At 40.1% G+C, this 26,929-nt stretch overlaps 1 protein-coding gene across 1 annotated transcript in view; it reads left to right on the forward strand.

Moving 5' to 3' along the window:
• The first annotated feature begins 752 nt into the window (after positions 1-752).
• The window catches only part of lingo4b (leucine rich repeat and Ig domain containing 4b), a 124,797-nt gene continuing 98,620 nt past the window's right edge, over positions 753-26,929 (forward strand). The window contains exon 1 of the mRNA XM_034174379.1: positions 753-1,090. The gene's annotated coding sequence lies outside the window, so the exon portion shown is untranslated. The remainder of the gene's footprint in view (positions 1,091-26,929) is intronic.

Consider the following 26,929-nt stretch of genomic DNA (forward strand, 5'->3'; position numbering starts at 1 on the left):
CCCAGATATCACACACAGTATCTTCCTACCTTTCTCTTTTCCGGTTGTCCAAAATCACTTCACCTCCATCCAGTGTCTGTCTGATCTCTTTCCCGAATTTCACACAGCAGTGTTCCTCCCTCAGCTATCACCATTTGATCCAATTTTTTTTAGGTTCGATCTCCTGTGGAGAATGTATTGTGCACTTCTCTCCACTTGTATATGTAACCCTATGTTCCTCCTTTTTCTTAAAATAAGTACTCCCAGCAGCTATTTCCATCCTTTTTGGATGATCATCCACCATCTCTTTGATACCATATCTACACATTACTTCCTCATCGCCTCTGTTCTCTTCATCCACATGCCCCCTGAAGTCTGTTACCATCACCACTCTTTTGTGCTTGGGTACACTTGATACCACCTCATCAAACACACTTCAGAAATCTTTCTCCTTCATTTCACATCATACCTGTGGAAAATATGGACTACACACACACACACACACACACACACACACACACACACACACACACACACACACACACACACACACACACACACACACACACACACACACACACACACACACACACACACATATACATTCATACATACATATATATATATATAGTTGCATGTGTCAAGAACATAATATATGAGTTTGATGCAGCTGTAACACTCGTATTTGTTGTTACTCTCCTCGTTACAGGAGCTTTGAGGCATTAGTGCTGCACACATGGCGCAGATCCAGTGGTAAATCAGAGACGCTTTAGTTCCAGCTGAGCGGAGTGATGGAGGAGGGCGCAGCCTCCGCACAGCAGCTCCTCCTCAGCAGCAGCAGCAGCACAGGAGACACCACCGACCTCAATTATTTTAGCAGCGCAATTATCACTGCAGCTCCCCGTGGTGTCTGTACTCACAAAAGGGAATTACCGCAGAAGGAGGGCGAAGAAAATTGTGCTCCTCAGATGTGATAGATTTCAGAAAAAGAGGGACTGTTCAGAAAGAAGCAGCTTTAAAAAAAAAAAAAAAAAGAAAAGACAAAATCTGACTGAGCATCAAAGATGTGGATGGTTTGTCAGGATGGCTGCTTGACTGAAACCTTCTGATGGTGAGTTTGATGCGTAATCTATGAGTTAGGGCACTTTTTTTTGAGCAGTTTTCCTTCTTCCAGCTGAAAACACTGACTTTCCTAAGTTTAATAACGGAATTCCATATGTGACTCAATTCTGCCTTTTGTGCTTCAATGTGTTTTTAAAGTGAAATATATATATATATATATTATTTGGATATATTTTTATTTATAAAATAAAAAAAATAGATAAAAAAAAATTTTGTGCTATGTGATTTGCACATTTAGCATGAATAATTATCTTTTGAGCTCATATTAATAAAAGGTAATGTTAAGAAATAAAAAGGATGCACAAAGAGTTTAAGTAAATAATGATGAACCAGTGGAATGACTTTACACAAAACAAAGTAAACCTCTAGCAAATACTTTTTTATTTATCTGTAGATAATTTGGCTGTGTATTTGTTGTGGTTTACATTAAAAATATTATATGAGCTGTTTAGTTTAAGTCTATTAATGTCATCATTAGCTTCCATTTACTGATCTATAATTCATGTGTCCATGGTATTGATGCTATTATCACCCTGTTTCTGGAAGTCAACAAAATTGTGTTACTATTCTGCAGCTTAGTTGTTGTTTTGGGGGCAAATCTGATGTTTTGTTGAGTTCTGTGTGACCAGTAATCCTCGGGACAATCTGTTCCCTGAACCTAAAAAAGGTTTACGGTTTATGGACTGTATTTTAAACTAAGATGTGGCTTCTTTTCCCCCCCTGTGAGTGAGTGGGATACTGTCTGTCCATCAGTGAAACCTGTTGGTATGTGCTTTTAAAATAATTTCCTTAGGTTTGATGCTGAACTCACCTGCAGTGTGTGAAATAAACTGGGACCAGCATTAAATTTAGTGTACAGAGGAGAACGCAGGCCAACAGCAACCTGTCCGTCCTCTCGTGGCGTTATGAGAATGCATATTGCATTGGTTGAAATATAGCTTGGGAGGAGTTCAAGGCTATCAAGGGAGAGCCAAGCATTTGAGGCATGGGATTGTGCCAAATTGGGCAATTTAATCAGAGGGCATTTTATCCACAGGAAGCATGTCAGCCTCCTTGCTAGGAAATGATTTATGTACTCTGGCATATTGGGCAGCCAGCATAGACCTCAACTGTTTCATCCTTAGGTATAAAGTAAGATCGAGTTCAATATCTTTCTCCTCTGCGAGGCCTGCAAGGCAGAAATAATCTTATGTACATTTTCCTTTGGGGTCAGAAATCTTTACGAGGTCTATTAGATAATAAACCGACCCTTTTATTTTTTTTTAACTATATGGATTTGAATGACGTGCGATTACACCAATCATGCTTGAACCCTCGTGCGCATGTGTGAGTTTTTTCACGCGTCGGTGACGTCATTTCCCTGTGGGCAGGCCTTGAGTGAGATGTAGCCCCGCCCTCTCGGCTGAATTCCTTTGTTTCACACGCTGCTCGAGACGGCGCGCGTTGCTTTATCTAAATTTTTTTCATTAGTGATTGATCTCTGCTCCCCTCCACAGCATGTCTTTTTCCTGGTCTAAAATCATGTGTTACTAATGTAATCTTTGTGACTGTGGTCCCAGCTCTCTTCAGGTCATTGACCAGGTCCTCCTGTGTAGTTCTGAGCTTTCTCAGAATCATCCTTACCCCACAAACTGAGATCTTGCATGGAATCCCAGACCGAGAGAGATTGACAGTCATCTTGTGTTCCTTCCACTTTCTAATAAATAATCATAACAGTTGTTGTCTTCTACCAAGCTGCTTGCCTGTTGTCCTGTAGTCCATCCCAGCCTTGTGCAGGTCTACAGTTTTGTCCCTGCTGTCCTTAGACAACTCTTTGATTTTGGCTATGGTGGACAGGTTGGAGTGTGATTGAGTGTGTGAACAGGTGTCTTTTATACAGGTAACAATTTCAAACAGGTGCAATTAATACAGGTAAAGAGTGCAGAATAAGAAGGCTTCTTAAAGAAAAATTAACAGAATTCTTACTGATTGGCAGGTGTTCAAATACTTATTTGCAGCAGTAACATACAAATAAATTAAAATGCAGAGTGGTGCATACAGAGCAAAAGAGAAAGAAACACTCAGTGCATCATGGGAACTCAGTGCATCATGGGAACCCCCCAGCAGTCTAAGTCTATAGCAGCATAACTAAGGGATGGTTCAGGGTCACCTGATCCAGCCCTAACTATAAGCTTTAGCAAAAAGGAAAGTTTTAAGCCTAATCTTAAAAGTAGAGAGGGTGTCTGTCTCCCTGATCCGAATTGGGAGCTGGTTCCACAGGAGAGGAGCCTGAAAGCTGAAGGCTCTGCCTCCCATTCTACTCTTACAAACCCTAGGAACTACAAGTAAGCCTGCAGTCTAAGAGCGAAGCGCTCTATTGGGGTGATATGGTACTATGAGGTCCCTAAGATAAGATGGGACCTGATTATTCAAAACCTTATAAGTAAGAAGAAGAATTTTAAATTCTATTCTAGAATTAACAATGCCAATGAAGAGAGGCCAATATGGGTGAGATATGCTCTCTCCTTCTAGTCCCCGTTAGTACTCTAGCTGCAGCATTTTGAATTAACTGAAGGCTTTTCAGGGAACTTTTAGGACAACCTGATAATAATGAATTACAATAGTCCAGCCTAGAGGAAATAAATGCATGAATTAGTTTTTCAGCATCACTCTGAGACAAGACCTTTCTAATTTTAGAGATATTGCGTAAATGCAAAAAAGCAGTCCTACATATTTGTTTAATATGCGCTTTGAATGACATATCCTGATCAAAAATGACTCCAAGATTTCTCACAGTATTACTAGAGGTCAGGGTAATGCCATCCAGAGCAAGGATCTGGTTAGACACCATGTCTCTAAGATTTGTGGGGCCAAGTACAATAACTGGATTTGATTCCTATGTTTTTACGTCAGACAAGCTTGAACCCTCGTGCGCATGCGTGAGTTTTTTCACGCGTGTCGGTGACGTCATTCGCCTGTGGGCAGGCCTTGAGTGAGGTGTGCTCCACCCCGCCCGCCGGAATCTCTTTGTCTGAATAGCCGCTGCGGACGGCGCGCATTGCTTTATCAACATTTTTTCTGGACCTGTGAGGGATATCCGAGTGGACACTATTCGAGAAATTAAGCTGGTTTTCGGTGAAAAGTTTAACGCCTGATGAGAGATTATGGGGTGTTTCTGTCGCTGTAAGGACTTCCCACGGAGCGAGACGTCACGCAGCGCTTCCAGGCGCCGTTGTCGGCCTGTTTCAACCTGAAAACATTCTAATTTAAGGCTTAATTCACCAAGGACGTCGTGAGAGAACAGAGAAGATTCAGAACAGGCCGGCATGAGGACTTCATGTGGACATTTCACTGTTTAAGGACATTTTGTAATGAAAGACGTGTGCGCAAATTCACCAAGTCGTTTCCGTGACGACTCGGCGAATCTGTGTGCGCCGAGACAGGAAAAACACCTCTGTGTTGAAAACCATTTGTAAAATTCAGGCGGCTTTTGATGGCATTCAACAAGTGAGTAACTGAGAAATTGTTTAACAGCTTGGGCATGTTCCAACTTGCCCGTTAAGGTTTCCAACGGAGGTGTTTTTCCTGTCGCGACCCCCCGCGGTCAGGTCCGGCCCGACATGCGACTCTGCCTGCACGTTCTTTCATTACAAAATGTCCGTTAACAATGGAATGTCCGAATAAACTCCTCATGCCGACTTCTTCTGAAAGTTCTCTGTTCTCTGACGACTTACTGGGTCAACAGAGCCTGAAATGTGAAAGTTTTCAACTTGAAACGGCGAGACGCTGCCGCCTCGAAGCGCAGATCGCCATCAGGTGCCGTGGGCCGTCCTTACGACGACACTACCAGACCAAAATCTCTCATCAGCCGTTAAAATTTTCACCGAAAACCAGCTGAATTTATCGAATGGTGTCCACTCAGTTGTGCCTTACAGTTTTTGAAAAAATTTTTATCAAACAAAGCAGCAGTCTCTGAGCCATTCCTAAACAATGAAAAAAGGATGAGAGGGTGGGCCACTCCTCACTCAAAGACTGCCCACAGGCGAATGACGTAACCGACAGGCGTGAAAAAACTCTCGCATGCCCACGAGGGTTCAAGCATGTCTGATGTAATCACACGTGATTCAAATCCATATGGTTTTTGAAAAAATAATAAGGTCCGTTACTTTTATCACAGACCTCGTATATACATCCCCTGGCAAAAATTATGGAATCACCGGCCTCGGAGGATGTTCAATCAGTTGTATAATTTTGTAGAAAAAAAGCAGATCACAGACATGACACAAAACTAAAGTCATTTCAAATGGCAACTTTCTATCTTTAAGAAACACTATAAGAAATCAGGAAAAATAATTGTGGCAGTCAGTAACGGTTACTTTTTTAGACCAAGCAGAGGGAAAAAAAATATGGACTCACTGAATTCTGAGGAATAAATTATGGAATCACCCTGTAAATTTTCATCCCCAAAACTAACACCTGCATCAAATCAGATCTGCTTGTTAGTCTGCATCTAAAAAGGAGTGATCACACCTTGGAGAGCTGTTGCACCAAGTGGACTGACATGAATCATGGCTCCAACACGAGAGATGTCAATTGAAACAAAGGAGAGGATTATCAAACTCTTAAAAGAGGGTAAATCATCACGCAATGTTGCAAAAGATGTTGGTTGTTCACAGTCAACTGTGTCTAAACTCTGGACCAAATACAAACAACATGGGAAGGTTGTTAAAGGCAAACATACTGGTAGACCAAGGAAGACATCAAAGCATCAAGACAGAAAGCTTAAAGCAATATGTCTCAAAAATCGAAAATGCACAACAAAACAAATGAGGAACAAATGGGAGGAAACTGGAGTCAACGTCTGTGACCGAACTGTAAGAAATTGCCTAAAGGAAATGGGATTCACATACAGAAAAGCTAAACGAAAGCCATCATTAACACCTAAACAGAAAAAAACAAGGTTACAATGGGCTAAGGAAAAGCAATCGTGGACTGTGGATGACTGGATGAAAGTCATATTCAGTGATGAATCTCGAATATGCATTGGGCAAAGTGATGATGCTGGAACTTTTGTTTGGTGCCGTTCCAATGAGATTTATAAAGATGACTGCCTGAAGAGAACATGTAAATGTCCACAGTCATTGATGATATGGGGCTGCATGTCAGGTAAAGGCACTGGGGAGATGGCTGTCATTACATCATCAATAAATGCACAACTTTACGTTGATATTTTGGACACTTTTCTTATCCCATCAATTGAAAGGATGTTTGGGGATGATGAAATCATTTTTCAAGATGATAATGCGTCTTGCCATAGAGCAAAAACTGTGAAAACATTCCTTGCAAAAAGACACATAGGGTCAATGTCATGGCCTGCAAATAGTCCGGATGTTAATCCAATTGAAAATCTTTGGTGGAAGTTGAAGAAAATGGTCCATGACAAGGCTCCAACCTGCAAAGCTGATCTGGCAACAGCAATCAGAGAAAATTGGAGCCAGATTGATGAAGAGTACTGTTTGTCACTCGTTAAGTCCATGCCTCAGAGACTGCAAGCTGTTATAAAAGCCAGAGGTGGTGCAACAAAATACTCGTGATGTGTTGGAGCGTTCTTTTGTTTTTCATGATTCCATAATTTTTTTCCTCAGAATTGAGTGATTCCATATTTTTTTCCCTCTGCTTGGTCTAAAAAAGTAACCGTTACTGACTGCCACAATTATTTTTCCTGATTTCTTATAGTGTTTCTTAAAGCCAGAAAGTTACCATTTCAAATGACTTTAGTTTTGTGTCATGTCTGTGATCTGAACATCCTCCGAGGCCAGTGATTCCATAATTTTTGCCAGGGGTTGTATATGTAAGGATTAAACAACAAGAAGCCATACATTATACGGTTTGAATGCACGACGCGGAGTCTAAAACACTCCGCGAAGTATTGGATGAAGAAAAGTTATATTGGACGAGGCGTAGCTGAGTTCTCTATGTTGGATGTTTATCACTCGGTTGGATGTAATATTTCTCTATGTTGGATGACTTGCCATCCATCAATTGTTATGTTCTCCACCCCCCTCCCAAATTAAGCAAACAACAAAGAGTCAAGTAAATTAGATCAATTTATGTTGTTGTGAACAGCATATGATTGAGTCTGTTGCGATGAATGCTTCTAAAATGTCAGTTAGGTGCTTGTCGACCTTCTTAGTGTTTTTGGCATCCTTGGAGTTCAATATTTCCACCAGTTCCTCCTCTGTGAACTCAACAAACCTTGCTGGCATTTTCTGCTGTTGTTGACATGTTTGTTGCCATTTTTTCAACCAGCATCTGTCAGCTAGTTCCTGACCTTCTTATGCCACGCTCTGATTGGCTAGCTGTTGGCAGTAAGCTCTAACGCTATTGGTCAGTGGGAACCGATCCAATATAACTTTTGGTCTGAGCCTTTTTGGATCCTTTTGGATCCAACATACAGGAAAATGATGGACAGAAAGGCTAAGCTGTGATTGGCTACTGCAGTCTGAGTGCAGAATACACACACACACACATACATACATATATATATATATACATACATATATATATATATATATATATATATATATATATATATATATATATATATATATATATATAATTTACATTCATTACATTCCTATGGTCTTATGTACAGTTTGTACATGTTCAAGCTTTATTCAGTTATCCGTGTATCATTGATGCATTCACCTTGCTATGTTTATGTTGATGTTGCAGAATAAACTCAATCAATCAATCAATCATAAACAATATTTATTTAAGTTATAACGGCATCTGCAGGCACGAGTGCGTGTGAGCATACATGAGCTTTTGACAAGAGCGGACGTTAGCTTTGAGTTAGCAGACGTTAGCATGGATGCTGACATCTGTGAGGTGTCTTGTAAATCACTCCAGTCAATCACACTGTTTTTGTATCAAATTACAAAAACAGTGTTTTCAGTTTTAGAAGTATTTATGTCTTGCTAGCTTTTACATAACATATGAGAACCATGTTAGATTTACACATAAACCAAGCAGTTGTGGAGCACAGGGAGAGACCAGCCAGTGACATCACAGTGCCACTCTACTCTGACTGGCTGCCACCCCCACCCCTCAAAAAACAAAACAACAAAAAAAAAGGATTTGCATGATTCATAGCATAAAAATATGAAACAGAATGTGACATTTTAACCACTAAAAATACCTCTTAAAATAGGTCATTGTTAGTCATCTTTGAACTTGTCCAAGGTTTTTGTCCCAAGAATGTTCCCTGTAAATTTGAAGACTCTGGCCGTAATAGGACTGGACTTATGCTGAGCAAAGACAGACGGACAGGCAGATGTAAAGCCTTCACAATACCTGATGGCCATATTTTGATGGCCTCGGGTAAAAACTAGAGCCAATTATTAATTTAATAACATTTTCCTTCTCAGGAGAACACAGACCAATAGCAACCTGTCTGTCCTCTTGTGGTATTATAATGAGAATCCATATTGCATTGGTTTAAATATGGCTCGGGAGGAGCATATTTCATCCAAAGTTGCCCAAAAATAGTAAAGTTTGATTGTATTTATTTTGAAGACATTTTGGCTGTAGACCAGTGGAGTAACAATTTGAAACTACAGTGGGTAAGGGCACCCCACAACTGGAGAATGGAAGATTGGAAAAGTGTCACCTACTCTAATTAGTCTCAATTTCTGCTATGATATTCATATGGTAGAGCGAGAACTTGACCAAAACAAGTAAGTAAGGGCAAGTTACATAAGGGGAGCCATAAAAGTAAAATTGTTGTGTGACAGGTTACATACACAACCTAGGGCCCCATTTCAATGCAAATTGACACATTATTAGCTGAACCAACCTGCTGAGGTGAGCAGAGGTTATTGATTGTCTCTGTCTGTCTGATTGTGGATGATAAAGCTCAGAAGGTGGTTTACAGATTCCAATTACATTTTGAGGAAAGCTGGAGAGTTGAGCAAATTTTGGACAAACAGTGAAATGTTGAAAATTCCACCACAGTAGGCCCACTCAAGAACACATCAGCCTGTTGCATTTTGTTGTCATAACAACATGGTCTTTCATATCAGATACTTAAGGGTGCGTTTGCTTACTTCTCCATTTGTATAAATCAGTCTTGTACATGTGACTAATCTCGACAGTTAAATCTAATTAAATACATCTACTAGTGTTAGTCCTCAGGCTGATTTTGAGAATTTAAGTTTTGCTGCACCCCCCTGTCATCATAGGTTTCATGATATTTTTTTATTGTTTGGTCTGTTAGATGATAATTTCAAAACATTACCCCTTTCAAAAAGTGTCCGATTGATGCTTTTTTCTAAAATTGAAAAAAAAAAGAAAAAAAAAAAGGGAAATTTCCACAGAAAAAATGGGCTGTCTGGTAATAGGGGTATAACTATATATATATATATATATATATATATATATATATATATATATATACTCAACAAAAATATAAACGCAACACTTTTGGTTTTGCTCCCATTTTGTATGAGATGAACTCAAAGATCTAAAACTTTTTAGATTTAGACTGGTTTGTGAACAATATTTGAGAGAAATGGTGATATTGTGTATGTGGAAAAAGTTTTAGATCTTTGAGTTCATCTCATACAAAATGGGAGCAAAACCAAAAGTGTTGCGTTTATATTTTTGTTGAGTGTATATCAGAATGGATGTACAGTGCTCGGACTACATGACGTGTGATCCAAAGCTTAAACAGATTCAATGGGTTCAATTAGACAGTGATAAAACACATTAATTTCACAAGAAAGTATTGAAAATGCACATTTTTAGACTAGCAGGTGTGCATTGTTTCAAGCCTTATCCAATCTAGACCATACATGCCTCCTAGAATAACTGCTGTTAGCACATTACACCCTTTCAGGACTGCTTAGGCTATATATAGCATCAGCGGTGATGCTGTGTACATTCTCCACATGTTCCAGCTGCTGAAGACCCATCCCACAGCTCATCAGCAATTGGCTGCTGGTGATTTTGCCATCCAACGCTCCAAAGACAACACCCATCCCACATGATCAAACAATTGAAGTTACTATCAACAAGGATACTAAGACCCAAGGAGATATAATCAGCATATGCTTGAGACCTGCAGCAGTCTTCAAATTGATGGTACTTTGAGCCGGCCGTGCTGAGTACACTTGCCAATGTGAGGAACTGGGAGGTTCTACACCCACAGATGAGAACACAACACACAGATGCTGGGAAAAAGCATATGCAGGATGATGAAGATATAGTGGAGTGCATAGTGGGAGTTGTTGAGAACTGGATCGATCTATTCCAGTCCGATGAGCAACTGTGTCACTTGGCGTCTGGAGTTGTGGCTACAGAGGAAGTGAAAGACCTGCTAAATGCACATGATAAAGGGTTGGAGGCCCTGAGATCATTTACTGATGAAAGACTGGGGGAGGATGGAACCAAGGACTTCTATGCCACACTACCCCAGCTGCAGTTCAAAACCTTTGCTTCAATGGGGAAGAGGAACCATGGGTCTGAAGGAACACAAGCATTCGGTACTGACGTCTACCAGAGACTTGTTTGGCCGCCTCCTGGTTACTGGCCAAACTTTGGAGCTTTTTATGGAAAAACTGCTGAGCTATTCATTGGACCTCCTCCTCCTTTCCATTGCCACCCCAGATGGAGGTCTCATCAAAACAGTGAAGGTGACACTACTCAAGGCATTAGAAGAAGATGCAGAGCCACTGACAACCATTCCACCTGATGCAGCTTGGATAGTTGATGCGATGGCCATCCTTCAGACAACCAAGACCTCAGCCAACATGACCTACTCCGAGCTGGCATCTACAGTGTTTAACAGCATCACTAGAGGTACACCACCAGAAAGTCGCATAGATTAGGTGGTGGACACATCCTCTGAGGTATCTATCGAGAACGTGGAGCATAATCGCAGGAGTACTGCTGCCTCTGGGACCCTTATGACCAAGATACATTCAGGGGCACAGAAGGTTGACCAGCAGCTGAAGCAGTCTCTGAGGAGGCTTCTCTCACACAGTTCTTGTTGCAGGAATGGTCCGGTAAAAAATATGCTAGCCGACTCGAGATACGGGCACTCTTTGTCATGGCAGGAGACCATGATGTGATGACTGATGTGGTGAAAGCTGAGGTAGCAGCCCTGAGATGTACACAAGAAGAAGCTGCACTAGAATGCTGATGCATGCACCTAATGTAGTTGACCATGTTGCTCCAGCTGTGGTCATAAAGTCTCCAGACAGTGATGTGGCTGTCATTGCCCTGTCAGACAGTCACCAGATTGACACTCAACTGATCTTTTGCACAGAAACACAGCACCGCACCTGATACCTAGACCTCACTGCCATCAGATGTGTTCTTGGATAACAGGTATGCAATGTCCTCTCTGGATTTCATGCCTGTACTGGGTACGACTCTACAAGCGTATTCACTGGATGAGACAAGCTTTCCGGCTTCAAGCTGCTCAAGGAAGATGAATCATTCAGATGTGCTATGGCAGGCAATGGACAGTCATTCAACATTTCTGCAGAGCAGCTTACCAAAGGAGAACAAGCAAGCTGTACCCTATATGGTAAGAAGCAACACATCAGTGTTAATGAGATAAGGTACAGAATGTTTGGCGCCGAGTAAAATTTTCTCTGCTGGGATAACATTTGAGCCCATTCTAAATAGAGTAAAAAACACTATTACAGAGTTAAATCAGCTCTGCCAGTGTTGCCAACCAAACGCCCCCCACCCCCACCCCTTCCCGCCCTGCCTTCACTGCGCATGTATTATTTCGGACCACACCAGCACATCTGAGACAGAGTCTCTTCACGCAAAGCGATCAAATGGATTAATGGGATTATTAACCATCAGATGACAAGGTAAAACCTCTTAAGTCATTCTGAAGTCAGTTTTATGCAGAAACAAGGTGATAATCGTGAACCACAGCTGGTGACACAAGCGCAGTGACAACAGGGGGGACCGAGTTTTAGGGCGGACCTCTCGGTCTAGTCAATGCAAGTGGTTTTACTCCAAAAAGAGTTGATTTTACACTATGTTGAGTTGATTTAGCCCTGTGGTATAGTATATTTAATTCTATTTAGACTGGGATCAAATGTTATCCCAGCAGAGTAAATTTTACTCAGCAAAATTTCCTGTGCACCCTGCCAGAGTACAGCCCAGAACCACCGGAGGTGGGTCAACTACCAGGATGCCATCCGAGGATGTGTTTGGAGTGCTGCCCAGATATCCCCTCATCCCATGGCCACGGCTGGGTAGTCACAGACACTGAAGTTGCCATCAAGTGGCTAGATGTCTCCGCAGCACCCACAGTGGTCATGGAGTGCGTCAGCTGCAAATGCCAGAAATGTGCCAACAAGAGGTATTCTTGCAAGAAAAATGGACTTAACTGCAGTGGTGCATGTCAGAGAACTACTCAAACTCCATGACTGAGAATCTGATTTCAACATTCAGTTGTTTAGGTTCCGCACATAATTCAGATGATGAATGATGTGCGGAACCTTAACAACTGAATGTTGAAATCAGATTCGTCCGATGTTGTGTAGACACTGGACAGTAATGTGCTTAAAGATCAATTACCATACCTTATATGTTTAATCAGACTTAACACCACTGTCATCACTTATCATGCCTAACAGTTGTATATTTAGAAATAAACTGACTTGAAATTACTGGCTCTGCAATATGGTAATATGCAAATTTTCACACATTTTTTTTGTGAAATAAAGGTTTTCAATATTTTAACTGGATGTCTGATACCTTTTTCACCTTAGGTTTACTGCTTTTATGTATTTGAAACACTTTTTACCCCTTCTGATGAAGATTATTAGTGCGTTACTTTCGCATACCACCTTTTTTAAACTTCAAAAAAAGCAGAAGCACTTTTGAGAAGGGATAATGTTTTGAAATTATCATCTTTTAGATCAAACCAAAAGAAATAACAAAAAAAAAAAAAAAAAATCAGAAAACCTATGATGGCGGGGGGGGGGGGGGGGGGTGCAGCAAACTTTAAATCTAAGGGCATTTTAGAAATCAGCCCCAGGACTATGTATGTTGTAAGCTAAAATAAGTATAGGATTTGAATTATATGAAAAGTAAAATTTCTAGCTTTACTAATAAATAACAAATATATACCAATTCTGAGCTGTCATTTTAATCATCAGGAAATATTTCAGATATTATTCATTTATGCTTTCCAAAATTGACATATAGAGTTTCTGTTGAAAGGCAGAGTAGCTGGTTCTGTGGAATAAGAGTTGACCTATCAAATTATAAACCAGGGTTCGATTTCAGGTGAGTCCACTTGAGGCTACCTGTTGTGAAAGTGTCATGACACGGACCCACAACAGGGGGCGTTAATGAACGGACAATGGATAAGCCAAAAAGTAACAATTTAATGTTGTGAATCACACAACGAAGTACAGACAATAACAATACAGTGACTGTCAATCATACACCAGGTGACGTGTGGGCAGGTTCGACGATAGAAGACACCTGGCGAGAGAAAAGCCGGATCCACACAGCTTCCACCGCCAACGAAGCTGAAGAACACCGGAGCCACCAAGCCCTGCGCCCCAGGTGGCCGCTGTCTTCAGCAGTCAGACCCGGTACTGCTGGCAGAGAACAGAGACAGTCCAGATGAGTGTGAGGTCGCACACTCAGTAATCCCACAGTCTGTATTCAGTAAAGGAGGGAGAACCTCCACCTCCAATCACACACTCGTGCAGCTCCTGAGACAACCACTTATCTGGGTGGGGTGTGAGGCGAAGCCGTCGCAGTCCACACCAAACGCCAACTCCACAGACAGGCAGGGTATCCGTCCCAGGAAAACAGCTACAAAAAGAGATCAGACTAATACTCGAATTTTAAGTCAGCAGAGAAAATTACCTGATTGGTAGTTGATTTCTCGGCGAGGAGGTGGAGTTGCAGTCCGGCCTTTATGGTGATGGTGATGAGATGAATGAGTGACAGCTGGTGCTGAGGATGAGTGACAGCTGTCACTCCCAGTGGCTCCGGCGCCCTCTTGTGCTTGAAGCCCGCACTCCAAGCAGGGCGCCATCTGGTGGTGGTGGGCCAGCAGTACCTCCTCTTCAGCGGCCCACACAACACAACCTGTCTGTGTCCTTGGGCAAGACACTTCATGTGCATTGTCCCAGTCCACTAATCAGGAAATAGGGACCAGCCTTGGGTGGGGAAGTATTCTGCAATGGACTAGCATCTTGTCCAGGGGACGTCGTACACTCTCATCCACACTTCATGCTACAGGAAACCTAAGCTTGGTGCCAATCCAATGGGACTGACCTGTTGTGATTTTTTTTTTTTTTTTGCCATTTATCTCTTAGTCATCCCAGTGATCTCATTCATATCTTTGTGTACTCAGCCTTTGATGTTGTGAGACACCTGTATAGCGTTTATGCACTCATGAGATTACTGGACAGAGATTTTTGGTGATGCTAATGCCTTTGGACCTAGTGCTTTCTGTTTTGCTGTATGGAAGTGAAACTTAGATGCTAAGGTGATGATATCAATCAATCAATCAATCAATTTTATTTATATAGCGCCAAATCACAACAAACAGTTGCCCCAAGGCGCTTTATATTGTAAGGCAAGGCCATACAATAATTACGTAAAAACCCCAACAGTCAAAACGACCCCCTATGAGCAAGCACTTGGCGACAGTGGGAAGGAAAAAACTCCCTTTTAACAGGAAGAAACCTCCAGCAGGACCTGATTATTCAAAACCTTATAAGTAAGAAGAAGAATTTTAAATTCTATTCTAGAATTAACAAGAAGCCAATGAAGAGAGGCCAATATGGGTAAGATATGCTCTCTCCTTCTAGTCCCTGTCAGTACTCTAGCTGCAGCATTTTGAATTAACTGAAGGCTTTTCAGGGAACTTTTAGGACAACCTGATAATAATGAATTGCAATAGTCCAGCCTAGAGGAAATAAATGCATGAATTAGTTTTTCAGCATCACTCTGAGACAAGACCTTTCTAATTTTAGAGATATTGCGCAAATGCAAAAAAGCAGTCCTACATATTTGTTTAATATGCACATTGAATGACATATCCTGATCAAAAATGACTCCAAGATTTCTCACAGTATTACTAGAGGTCAGGGTAATGCCATCCAGTGTAAGGATCTGGTTAGACACCATGTTTCTAAGATTTGTGGGGCCAAGTACAATAACTTCAGTTTTTATCTGAGTTTAAAAGCAGGAAATTAGAGGTCATCCATGTCTTTATGTCTGTAAGACAATCCTGCAGTTTAGCTAATTGGTGTGTGTCCTCTGGCTTCATGGATAGATAAAGCTGGGTATCATCTGCGTAACAATGAAAATTTAAGCAATGCCGTCTAATAATACTGCCTAAGGGAAGCATGTATAAAGTGAATAAAACTGGTCCTAGCACAGAACCTTGTGAAACTCCATAATTAACCTTAGTCTGTGAAGAAGATTCCCCATTTACATGAACAAATTGTAATCTATTAGATAAATATGATTCAAACCACCGCAGCGCAGTGCCTTTAATACCTATGGCATGCTCTAATCTCTGTAATAAAATTTTATGGTCAACAGTATCAAAAGCAGCACTGAGGTCTAACAGAACACAGAGATGAGTCCACTGTCTGAGGCCATAAGATCATTTGTAACCTTCACTAATGCTGTTTCTGTACTATGATGAATTCTAAAACCTGACTGAAACTCTTCAAATAGACCATTCCTCTGCAGATGATCAGTTAGCTGTTTTACAACTACCCTTTCAAGAATTTTTGAGAGAAAATGAGCAAAGCATCGCGAAGCTCACTCATGGTACAGGAAGTGCCAAAATTCAAGTCCACAGTAAAACAGGAAATGTTCAAATGTCAAACACTTCCTGTATTGACAGACGAGATCCCATGGAATCTCGTGGGATTGACAGACAAGATCCCATGGAATCTCGCAGGAACTCAGTGGCAAGCTCACACTCAAACAGGAACTGACGGATTCTCAGTCACGGTGAAACAGGAAATGTTGAACACTTCCTGGCATGGGTGGAACTAGAGTGGAGGCTGGGGATTCACTGGACTCCTCTGAAATCTGATTGGACACAAATGATTGACATGTCACAGCACCACACGTCTGGTTGAAAGACCTGCATTTTCAAATCTGAGTCACGTTGACCTCTAGGTTCCTCCTGTTTGTGCTGTGTACCACAAGAAGTTCTAATCCACCTTAGAAGAAAAAGAAAAACCTTTGCTTCAGATTTGAACTGAACATGTCATTTGAACTATGGACGTCTAATCACACCAAACTTATATTGGTGTGTAAACGACTGTGTTTTATGCCAGAAATGAGGTCCAGGTTGTTAAAAGCAGCATTTCTCCTTTAATCAGGTTACCATGTCTGTCTGTCATGCAAACATGTTTAAACTATCAGAAAACAGCTGGTTCATGTTGGCTTAGTGCAGCAGATAACTGAAACAATCCTTCAAATGGTGATACAAGCAACAAATTCAGCACAAATACAGCTGGAGCAAAAGTAATGGAGCAACTTTAACTTTTGACCCCTGTACAAACTGAAACTGACCTTTGTCACCATTCTTATCACTTAATCATGTTTCCATCTCCTGACTTGTCTAAAGAAAACTGGCAAGAAAAGTGATTATTATTTACAGGTTTTATCAAGTTTTAGAGATTTGCTTTCAGTTTGAGTTTGAGGAAGATCATTTTAGAAATTTTTATTCTTTATTTTTTGTTTTTCTTGTATTTAAAAATGGCATAAACAAATTAAAATGTGTGAAATTCCAAGTGTTCCGATACTTTTGGAGGGCACAATATCCTAACTTTATGATGAGTGCAAAATGAGTGGGGTATTATTATTGTTTTGTTTAAGAATGTTTAATTTTCACTGTTGCTGCACTTTGTGTCAAATCATAGTCATATCATATATCATGTTGATATGAAAATTCAGTAAGGTATATCTTCTATTATACATTCCAAATGTGTTTACTAAAGTACACCGAAATATCTGAGAGAGAGAGAGAGAGAGTAGAGCCACTTAGGTGCCTGGTCTTGAGAAACAGGGATGGTAGGTTGAAAAGCTTTTTTAGCCCATGGGAACTCTCCCTACCCACCTAAGCGGCTCAAGAATATGGAGAGCATGTACATAAGTGACATTTACATGACAACTTATATGACAATATTGAGATATGATAATTTGGCCATATTGTGCAGCCCTACTGTCAACTAGCTGAAAACTTTGAATAATAATTTACATCTACATTAAAACAAAATGCTTAAAGTGGCAGGGGGTTAAGAGAGCTGTAATTAGGGGGGGTCAGCTGAAAAGCAACAAAAGAAAATGCTTAAAAAGGTGGGGGGTATGGGGGGCAGAGCTCCCCCCAGAAGCTGAAAGGTTTTAGTCATGCTCATGTTCCCAAGAACCATTTTACTGAAAAAAGTCTGAAGGACGTAAAGGACATGGTTAAATGTGAGGAGCTTTTCCAGGCATGTGAGGGGCAAATAAAGAAAAATGCTTAAAAAGTCGGGGCGAAGCTGAAAGGTTTTTGCTATGCTAATGCTCTGCTGAAGCATTAACTCAAAATAAAGTCTGAAGGACCTAAATGACATGGTGAGATGCTGACGAGCTTCGCTCATTCATGTCTGCGACATATGCATATTAGATGCCATTGGTACTAGGTCTTTCAAAGGTTCTTTGACTACTGCAGATTTGACTTGGTGTCAAACAATCAATTACTTAGTCAGGCTCAGATGTGGCGTCTCATTTACATTGTGAGGGAATATCAGCCACACCATTTTGGCCAGGTGCCACATTTTTCTTGTCATGATCCAGGACAACTTGCTGGAGAATGCAAAGCTGACACCCATATTTCGCCTGGCTGCAGCATATACGTCATAGATGGTTGCTTTCGAAAGGTGGGGATGGGCTGGTTATCTCCCTGGATGGCTGTCATTCAGTAGCTAAGCCATTTCAGCAGTACCAGCATATACCCCCAGACCTGATCTGACCATCTTAACAGTCATTGTTCCATTAAAAGAAATGATTTTCCTCCAAATCCTTCTTCTTAATACCAGGCCTTGATAATGGGTTTGAGAACAGCTTGGAAAAAAGGTATATCTGAACCTGGAACAGTACATATCTCTCCTGCCGCACATCTTTACTGCTTAAGGCAATGAGATTAACATCACAGTTAGGCTGAGAACAGCAGCCTTTTTATGAAGGAGAAATACCTTCATACAAGGTCTGTACTGGGTTGTTTGTCTTTTCATCCGGAAAGCCTGCAGCCAGACCTGCCTTGCCTTCAAAGAATACACATAAAAACTTCCATCTTGGCCAGAATCTGTGGCGTACAAACACTGTTCAAGCAGCACAATGATCAAACAACCCTTGATTTAAAAAATTTTTTTGAATAGCATCATTAGATGTTCCCTTCCAGAGAATTTATAGCTGAATGCCGCTGACCTGAGGCTTCTACTAAATAGCAGCCTTGTGATGTTCAGCCATAAAAGCCGATCTTCATATTGAGGAGTTTCCTTTCATGCTACTCTTGTTATTTTGCTACAAAACTAAATTTTAAAAAGCAGAATTAAACCAAATTGCTGCTGTTCACAAATTAGAAAATGTGTAATCTTTCTCTTGAAAAAAAGACAATGTTTCAATCTTAAATGAAATATGATTAAAGTAGTTTAATTTGGTACAGTGGGCAGTGTAGTGCCCAAGTGGTTTGTGTGCCTGTTTTTTCAGGGCAGAAGGTTCTCAGTTCATTCTCCATGTAATGCCAGGAAGGACATCTGGCATAAAACATGCACCAAATCAACATACAGATCCATATCAGATCTGCAGTGGTGACCTCCAGTGAAACAAGGGAGAAGCCAACATGTTTCCCACAAATTGATAAGAAGGAAATACTGTACATTGGTATTAATAGGTCTCACATAGCGTAGCTCTGATTGAACTCAAACTGTATTTTGCCCAACCTTAAAATTACAATTATGGCAGTTAACCTAATTATTAACATATTTTTGCATTTTATGATTACTTACAACATAAATTATTGGGTTATTTTGTAACATTTCGATGTAGGCTATTTAGCCACAGATGGCAATCTATATTATAATAACCAACTGGGCTCTGTGCATGTACGTGCATGTGTATGGCTTCAGTCAGGCAGAAACTGGAGAGAGCTGTCATTTGCTGTTTAGTATGCTTATGTATTTTGTGTCGAGGATGAATGCTGTGAAAACGGACAGTTGATAAGACTAATATTTTTGGAGAAATTAGCAATTTGAGCTAACCAGTAAACATTGGACATTGTGCTGCAATACACCATGAGAGTTCAGGGTTTGGTGTTTTAAATGTAGTTATTGTGGTTCATGTTAGTTTAACAGTGTTGTCAGTGTTACTGATTTATTGTTTTTGTTTCACAGTGTTGTTAGTGTTACTGATTTTTTGTTTTTGTTTCACAGTGTTGTTAGTGTTACTGATTTTTTGTGCTTTTGTAGTTCAATTGGTTTAGTTAGTTTAGTTGTGTCATGTTGTCATTACCATAAGTGAAGAGTATTGCTTTTGATGTCTTCTGCCACTGCCTCTATTTGTGTGTGTGTGTGTAAAAATTAAAAGCACCTGCTTGCAGCAGAAAGCAGAAAACAAAACAAAACAAAAAGCTCTATGTGCCTGAGGACAGCTGAAATTTACTGTTTGGTATGCTTATGTATTTTGGGTCAAGGATGAAGGAGGCCGAAACGGAACATTGATAGGATTAATACTTTTGGAGAAACTACAGATATTAGTAACATTGCTAATTACATTGTGGACTAACATGCTATTCCAGCAGGGGGCACTAAATCATCTTTACATTAAAAGCATGAGTGCCTGCATGTGTGATTTTATTTAGTAAGTTCAATGTAAGTACATAATTGTAAATATGTTAAAAATACATGGATGACACAAGAAAGTGAAAACACTTATTTTCATTGTGGTCCACTTAAAGATCAAATGACAAAATAGAAATAAAAATAAAATAAATAATACTGATAATAGTGTGTATATGATAACAAGAACTTAAAAAAAAATAGAAATACATCAAGGCAGTTCATTAACATTAAAACATTGTATAATTAACAGGAAATAAGTTCATCTTCTAAAAACTGTTGAGGTCTAAGGTTCTAAAAACATTCTGGACTCACATTATACAAGCTTTGCTTAATTTATTACCACCCTTGAAAAATGTCAGCTACCTATTTGATAAACACTACCCAATCTAGAACTCGTGGATCCCCATGGGCAACACACACACATATTGTAAACTTCCACTGAAGGCTCAAAGTCGACTTTTATTCTTCATTGTTCAAAAACGTTTACGTAATTGTAAACAGGTGTACACTTGTCTTAGTTTGGAAAAAGGTAGAAGCTGAAAGCAATCACATGAATTTTATGGTCTGCAGCCTCTGGTTGTATGTTTATTGATTTGATTTGATTGATTTACTGCTCTTTGTTCATAGCTGTCTTTAATAAAATTTAATGTGCTCTGTGAAACATTAAAGGTGTATTATATTTATACTGTCTGATGCCCTGCACGGCAGCTCAACAAGCAAGCCACTGCACAAAATCATTGCTTGTTACTGCGAAAACAGAGATTTGTTATGTTTTTCTTTCATTTGACATATTTTGCACAGTATTTGATTTTACCATTGATCATCTCATTTCAAGCTGAAACAGTGGCGGCTGGCCCATAGGGGGTGCTCGGGCGCTGCCCTCCTAGATGTGGAGGGGAAAAGTCATATATATATATATTTAAAAAGTATTATCAATGTCACTTTTACTTAATAGTATGTGCCTACATGTAATATAAATTATTAAAACAACACTTCCTCCAACTGACTCTCATTCAACAGTGCATTTCCACCAACAGAAGCAGAGAAAGTATCATTCCTCATCTTGGGCCATCACTCAAAGCGCCCTTGAAGTGCAGCGAAATAACCAATTGTATGTAGTTGCTAGGGAAAATTAATAAATATTTGGCAAATCAACATTGCCAAAATTAATGGCTTTGGGGCGCCGGATTTTTAGCCCTTGCTATAAAAATGCGGGAACGTTAGATTGCTACAGTTAGTGTTATATGTGACGCTGCAGTCAGGCAGGAAGAGATGATGGTGACGACGACGTTTGGGTTATATTTATTTATTTTTATTTTGTCTCGTGTGTTTTGCTGGAGTAAGTTGAAGAACTCTTCAGAGGTTTAAAACGGGACAAAACTAATCAAATCAATGACACCAAAGTTTGGCGGGGATCCTTTTGGAGGCGCATGGAGGTGCACACATCAGATCTTTCTCGTGGTTTAATGACAATTGCACATCCTGGTTGGAGGATGAATGAGTGATGTTTTTTGTTTGTTTTAGGGGGTCAAAGCTGTGATCTTTATTGGGACAGCAGACCAGTTATAATGGTAATAGGGGAGGCCGGGGCTGTTTGTAACAGTGTTCAAAGCTGCAGCCATGCTGGTATTTTGATTTCACTTTACACGTTATGAGGATCAGTTCACAGAAGTGAAATATTCTTTGGAGTATTCCACACTCTAAAACAAATTATTTGCTCAGTTTAAAAACAGAACAAAACCCTAAAATAGCAATTTGCATGTTTTTTAAAGAAATTTTAACTCAGCCACTGAGTACACACAAGACACTTATAGTAAGACAAACCCAGGTTTAGCAACGCATTTAATTAAGTGGTTTTGTATACTTAATTTGCTTTGTCCTCTACACTTAATTAATTTTAACCAGTTTAATTTAAAGGTTTTGGTGTTATTAGTTAGTCAAGTTATTTAATTTTAAGTTTTTCTAGCTTCTTTAGTTTGCCTCCATTCCACTCAGTAATGTTCATAGCAAATATTACCTTAATTTTCTCTCGCTCTCTCTCTCTCTCTCTCTCTCACACACACACACACACACACACACACACCACACACACACACACACACACACACACACACACACACACACCACACAACACACACACACACACACACACACTCTCACACGCTCTCTCTCTCACACACACCACACACACACACACTCTCATCTCGCACACAAACATTTTCTCTCTCTCTCTCTTGGAAGGTGGTGTGAACATTGTAGTATGTACATAATGTTCTTTTGTCAATTGAAGAATTTTTCCATATTTGAAAGAGTGTAAATTTGGTGATATTTTCTATTTTGTTAAGGGGGGTGTCATTGTGAACCCAGGATCTGTTTGTCTGTAGATAATGGCAGTGCAGTACAGTTTGGTGTACTATGTGTGTAATTGGTGTCAAATGGTGAAATGTTCTTTGCTCAAGAACTTGAGTGTTGTATTTGATACTGTTCCTTTCCAAGTAGAAATTGGCCTAATATAGCTGTAAATGGTAACTTTATCTGTAAAACTGCTGATTTTGAGAAGGACATGAAATGATTATTGTGGAATTGTAGTAATTTTCTGACTGTTCACTTGAATGCCTGTACTGGACAAGGCAAGGGAATCTATTGGCACATCAGCCCCACCAAGACTGTTTTTCACCAGCCAGCACTGAGCTGAAGTATTCCCACATGACAGCTGTGTTTATTCTTTTAGGGACCAAATCCTTGTCGGCTTCCCATGTGAGTGAAACGCGAGTGGATTCATGATTGAAAGGGGATTAAATGTTTTGAAATCGAGGACATTGCTGAACACTGAAAGTGCTCCATGTCTGCATCCTGAGCCCCCGTGTGCTCTGTTGTGCACAAACCCAGTCACAAAACGGAACATACACTTGTTTGTAAGAAAAAGAAGGTAGTGGTTTCACCTTACACAAGTCTCCACTCCAGACTGGAAGCACGTGACCTCCACCAGAACAACACTCTGAGCCAGATCGAAGGTGTTGCCTAAATATGACTCCTTCCTTGAAAATAGGGGATAAAAGGTTCTGTAAGTGTAATTACAAGTTATGGTTTATGGTCAGATTCACATAGTCATTGATGATATTAATATAGCACCTTCAATTGCACCACAGACTAAAACAGTTAAATGTGGTCTATTAAACATTAGGTCTCTTTCTTCTAAGTCCCTGTTGGTAAATGATATAATAATTGATCAACGTATTGATTTATTCTGCCTAACAGAAACTTGGTTACAGCAGGATGAATATGTTAGTTTAAATGAGTCAACACCCCCGAGTCACACTAACTGTCAGAATGCTCGTAGCACGGGCCGGGGCGGAGGATTAGCAGCAATCTTCCATTCCAGTTTATTAATTAATCAAAAACCTAGACAGAGCTTAATTCATTTGAAAGCTTGTCTCTTAGTCTTGTCCATCCAAATTGGAAGTCCCAAAAAACCAGTTTTATTTGTTATTATCTATCGTCCACCTGGTCGTTACTGTGAGTTTCTCTGTGAATTTTCAGACCTTTTGTCTGACTTAGTGCTTAGCTCAGATAAGATAATTATAGTGGGCGATTTTAACATCCACACAGATGCTGAGAATGACAGCCTCAACACTGCATTTAATCTATATTAGACTCTATCGGCTTTGCTCAAAAAGTAAATGAGTCCACCCACCACTTTAATCATATTTTAGATCTTGTTCTGACTTATGGTATGGAAATAGAAGACTTAACAGTATTCCCTGAAAACTCCCTTTTGTCTGATCATTTTTAATAACATTTACATTTACCCTGATGGACTACCCTGCAGTGGGGAATAAGTTTCATTACACTAGAAGTCTTTCAGAAAGCGCTGTAACTAGGTTTAAGGATATGATTCCTTCTTTATGTTCTCTAATGGCATATACCAACACAGAGCAGAGTAGCTACCTAAACTCTGTAAGGGAGTTAGAGTATCTCGTCAATAGTTTTACCATCCTCATTGAAGACAACTTTGGATGCTGTAGCTCCTCTGAAAAAGAGAGCTTTAAATCAGAAGTGTCTGGACTCCGTGGTATAACTCACAAACTCTTAGCTTAAAGCAGATAACCCGTAAGTTGGAGAGGAAATGGCGTCTCACTAATTTAGAAGATCTTCACTTAGCCTGGAAAAAAGAGTTTGTTGCTCTATAAGAAGCCCTTCGTGAAGCTAGGACATCTTCTACTCATCACTAATTGAAGAAAATAAGAACAACCCCAGGGTTCTTTTCAGCACTGTAGCCAGGCTGACAAAGAGTCAGAGCTCTATTGAGCTGAGTATTCCATTAACTTTAACTAGTAATGACTTCATGACTTCTTTGCTAACAAAATTTTGACTATTAGAGAAAAAATTACTCATAACCATCCCAAAGATGTATCGTTATCTTTGGCTGCTTTCAGTGATGCCGGTATTTGGTTAGACTCTTTCTCTCCGATTGTTCTGTCTGAGTTATTTTCATTAGTTACTTCATCCAAACCATCAACATGCTTATTAGACCCCATTCCTGCCAGGCTGCTCAAGGAAGTCCTACCATTATTTAATGCTTCAATCTTAAATATGATCAATCTATCTTTGTTAGTTGGTTATGTACCACAGGCCTTTAAGGTGGCAGTAATTAAACCATTACTTAAAAAGCCATCACTTGACCCAGCTATCTTAGCTAATTATAGGCCAATCTCCAACCTTCCTTTTCTCTCCAAGATTCTTGAGAGGGTAGTTGTAAAACAGCTAACTGATCACCTGCAGAGGAATGGTCTATTTGAAGAGTTTCAGTCAGGTTTTAGAATTCATCATAGTACAGAAACAGCATTAGTGAAGGTTACAAATGATCTCTTATGGCTTCGGACAGTGGACTTATCTCTGTGCTTGTTCTGTTGGACCTCAGTGCTGCTTTTGATACTGTTGACCATAAAATTTTATTACAGAGATTAGAGCATGTCATAGGTATTAAAGGCATTGCGCTGCGGTGGTTTGAATCATATTTGTCTAATAGATTACAGTTTGTTCATGTAAATGGGGAATCTTCTTCACAGACTAAAGTTAATTATGGATTTCCACAAGGTTCTGTGCTAGGACCAATTTTTTTCACTTTATACATGCTTCCCTTGGGCAGTATTATTAGATGGTATTGCGTAAATTTTCAGTGTTACGCAGATGATACCCAGCTTTATCTATCCATGAAGCCAGAGGATACGCACCAATTAGCTAAACTGCAGGATTGTCTTACAGACATAAAGACATGGATGACCTCTAATTTCCTGCTTTTAAACTCAGATAAAACTGAAGTTATTGTACTTGGCCCCACAAATCTTAGAAGCATGGTGTCTAACCAGAATCGTTACTCTGGATGGCATTTCCCTGATCTCTAGTAATACTGTGAGAAATCTTGGAGTTATTTTTGATCAGGATATGTCATTCAAAGCGCATATTAAACAAATATGTAGGACTGCCTTTTGCATTTACGCAATATCTCTAAAATCGAAAGGTCTTGTCTCAGAGTGATGCTGAAAAACTAATTCATGCATTTGTTTCCTCTAGGCTGGACTATTGTAATTCATTATTATCAGGTTGTCCTAAAAGTTCCCCTAAAAAGCTTCAGTTGGTTCAGAATGCTGCAGCTAGAGTACTGACGGGGACTAGCAGGAGAGAGCATATCTCACCCGTGTTGGCCTCCCTTCATTGGCTTCCTGTTAATGCTAGAATAGAATTTAAAATTCTTCTTCTTACTTATAAGGTTTTGAATAATCAGGTCCCATCTTATCTTAGGGACCTCGTAGTACCATAATTACCCATTAGAGCGCTTCGCTCTCAGACTGCGGGCTTACTTGTAGTTCCTAGGGTTTGTAAGAGTAGAATGGGAGGCAGAGCCTTCAGCTTTCAGGCTCCTCTCCTGTGGAACCAGCTCCCAATTCAGATCAGGGAGACAGATACCCTCTCTACTTTTAAGATTAGGCTTAAAACTTTCCTTTTTCGCTAAGGCTTATAGTTAGGGCTGGATCGGGTGACCCTGGACCATCCCTTGGTTATGTTGCTTTAGACGTAGACTGTGTTTCATAATTATTGTATGGCCTTGCCTTGCAATGTGGAGCGCCTTGGGGCAACTGTTTGTTGTGATTTGGCGCTATACAAGAAAAAAAGTTGATTGATTGATTGATTGATTGATGATGAAATGAAGTGTGCTGATGTCAGATTTTTTTTGTATTTTATTGATGTCCACTTCTTTCTCAGGGGAATAAAGCTGTAAATTATTGAATCACCTGTTTGAGTTTAGGTCATAATTAATTGGTTCAGATTCAGTCTTTCTAAATATGTTTGAAACCATTTGATTTATATTTCTAAAGAAAAATGTCACAACATGAGGAGGTTTCATTAGTCATTTCTTCCAAGGGCAGCAAAAAAACCCAATAATCTTTTCAAATTGGGTTCTGAATATTGCTTTATATGCAACAGACAGGCAGCCTTCAAGGGTCGACCTGCTGTTCGCCCAGTGACCTGCTGGGATAGGCTTCCATCCCCTTGTACACTTAATTTGAATTAGCTGGTTCAGAAAAAGAACCAAAAACTCCAAAAGACTATTCAAAAATATGGAGTAGGATGAAATGAAATCCACAGTCATCCTTTCATGTGTAGCAAACTTTAAAGTGACTGTAGGTGTATGGATTTGTTTGTTTATATGTGGCCTGTAACAGACTAGCTGTTGTTGTGGGCCGCCAGAAGAGGAGGTACTGCTGGCCTACCACCAGTGGGCGCCCTGCCTGAAGTGCGGGCTTCAGGCACGAGAGGGCGCTGCCGCCACTGACACAGCCGGGGGTGACAGCTGTCACTCATATCTCATGACAGCTGTCACCCAATCTACACTTCATCATACTACTCCCATAAAACCGCACGTCATCTCCACCTCGTTGCCG

Source organism: Thalassophryne amazonica, chromosome 7 (genome assembly GCF_902500255.1).
Source record: "Thalassophryne amazonica chromosome 7, fThaAma1.1, whole genome shotgun sequence".
In the NCBI taxonomy this organism is placed as follows: Eukaryota; Metazoa; Chordata; class Actinopteri; order Batrachoidiformes; family Batrachoididae; genus Thalassophryne; species Thalassophryne amazonica.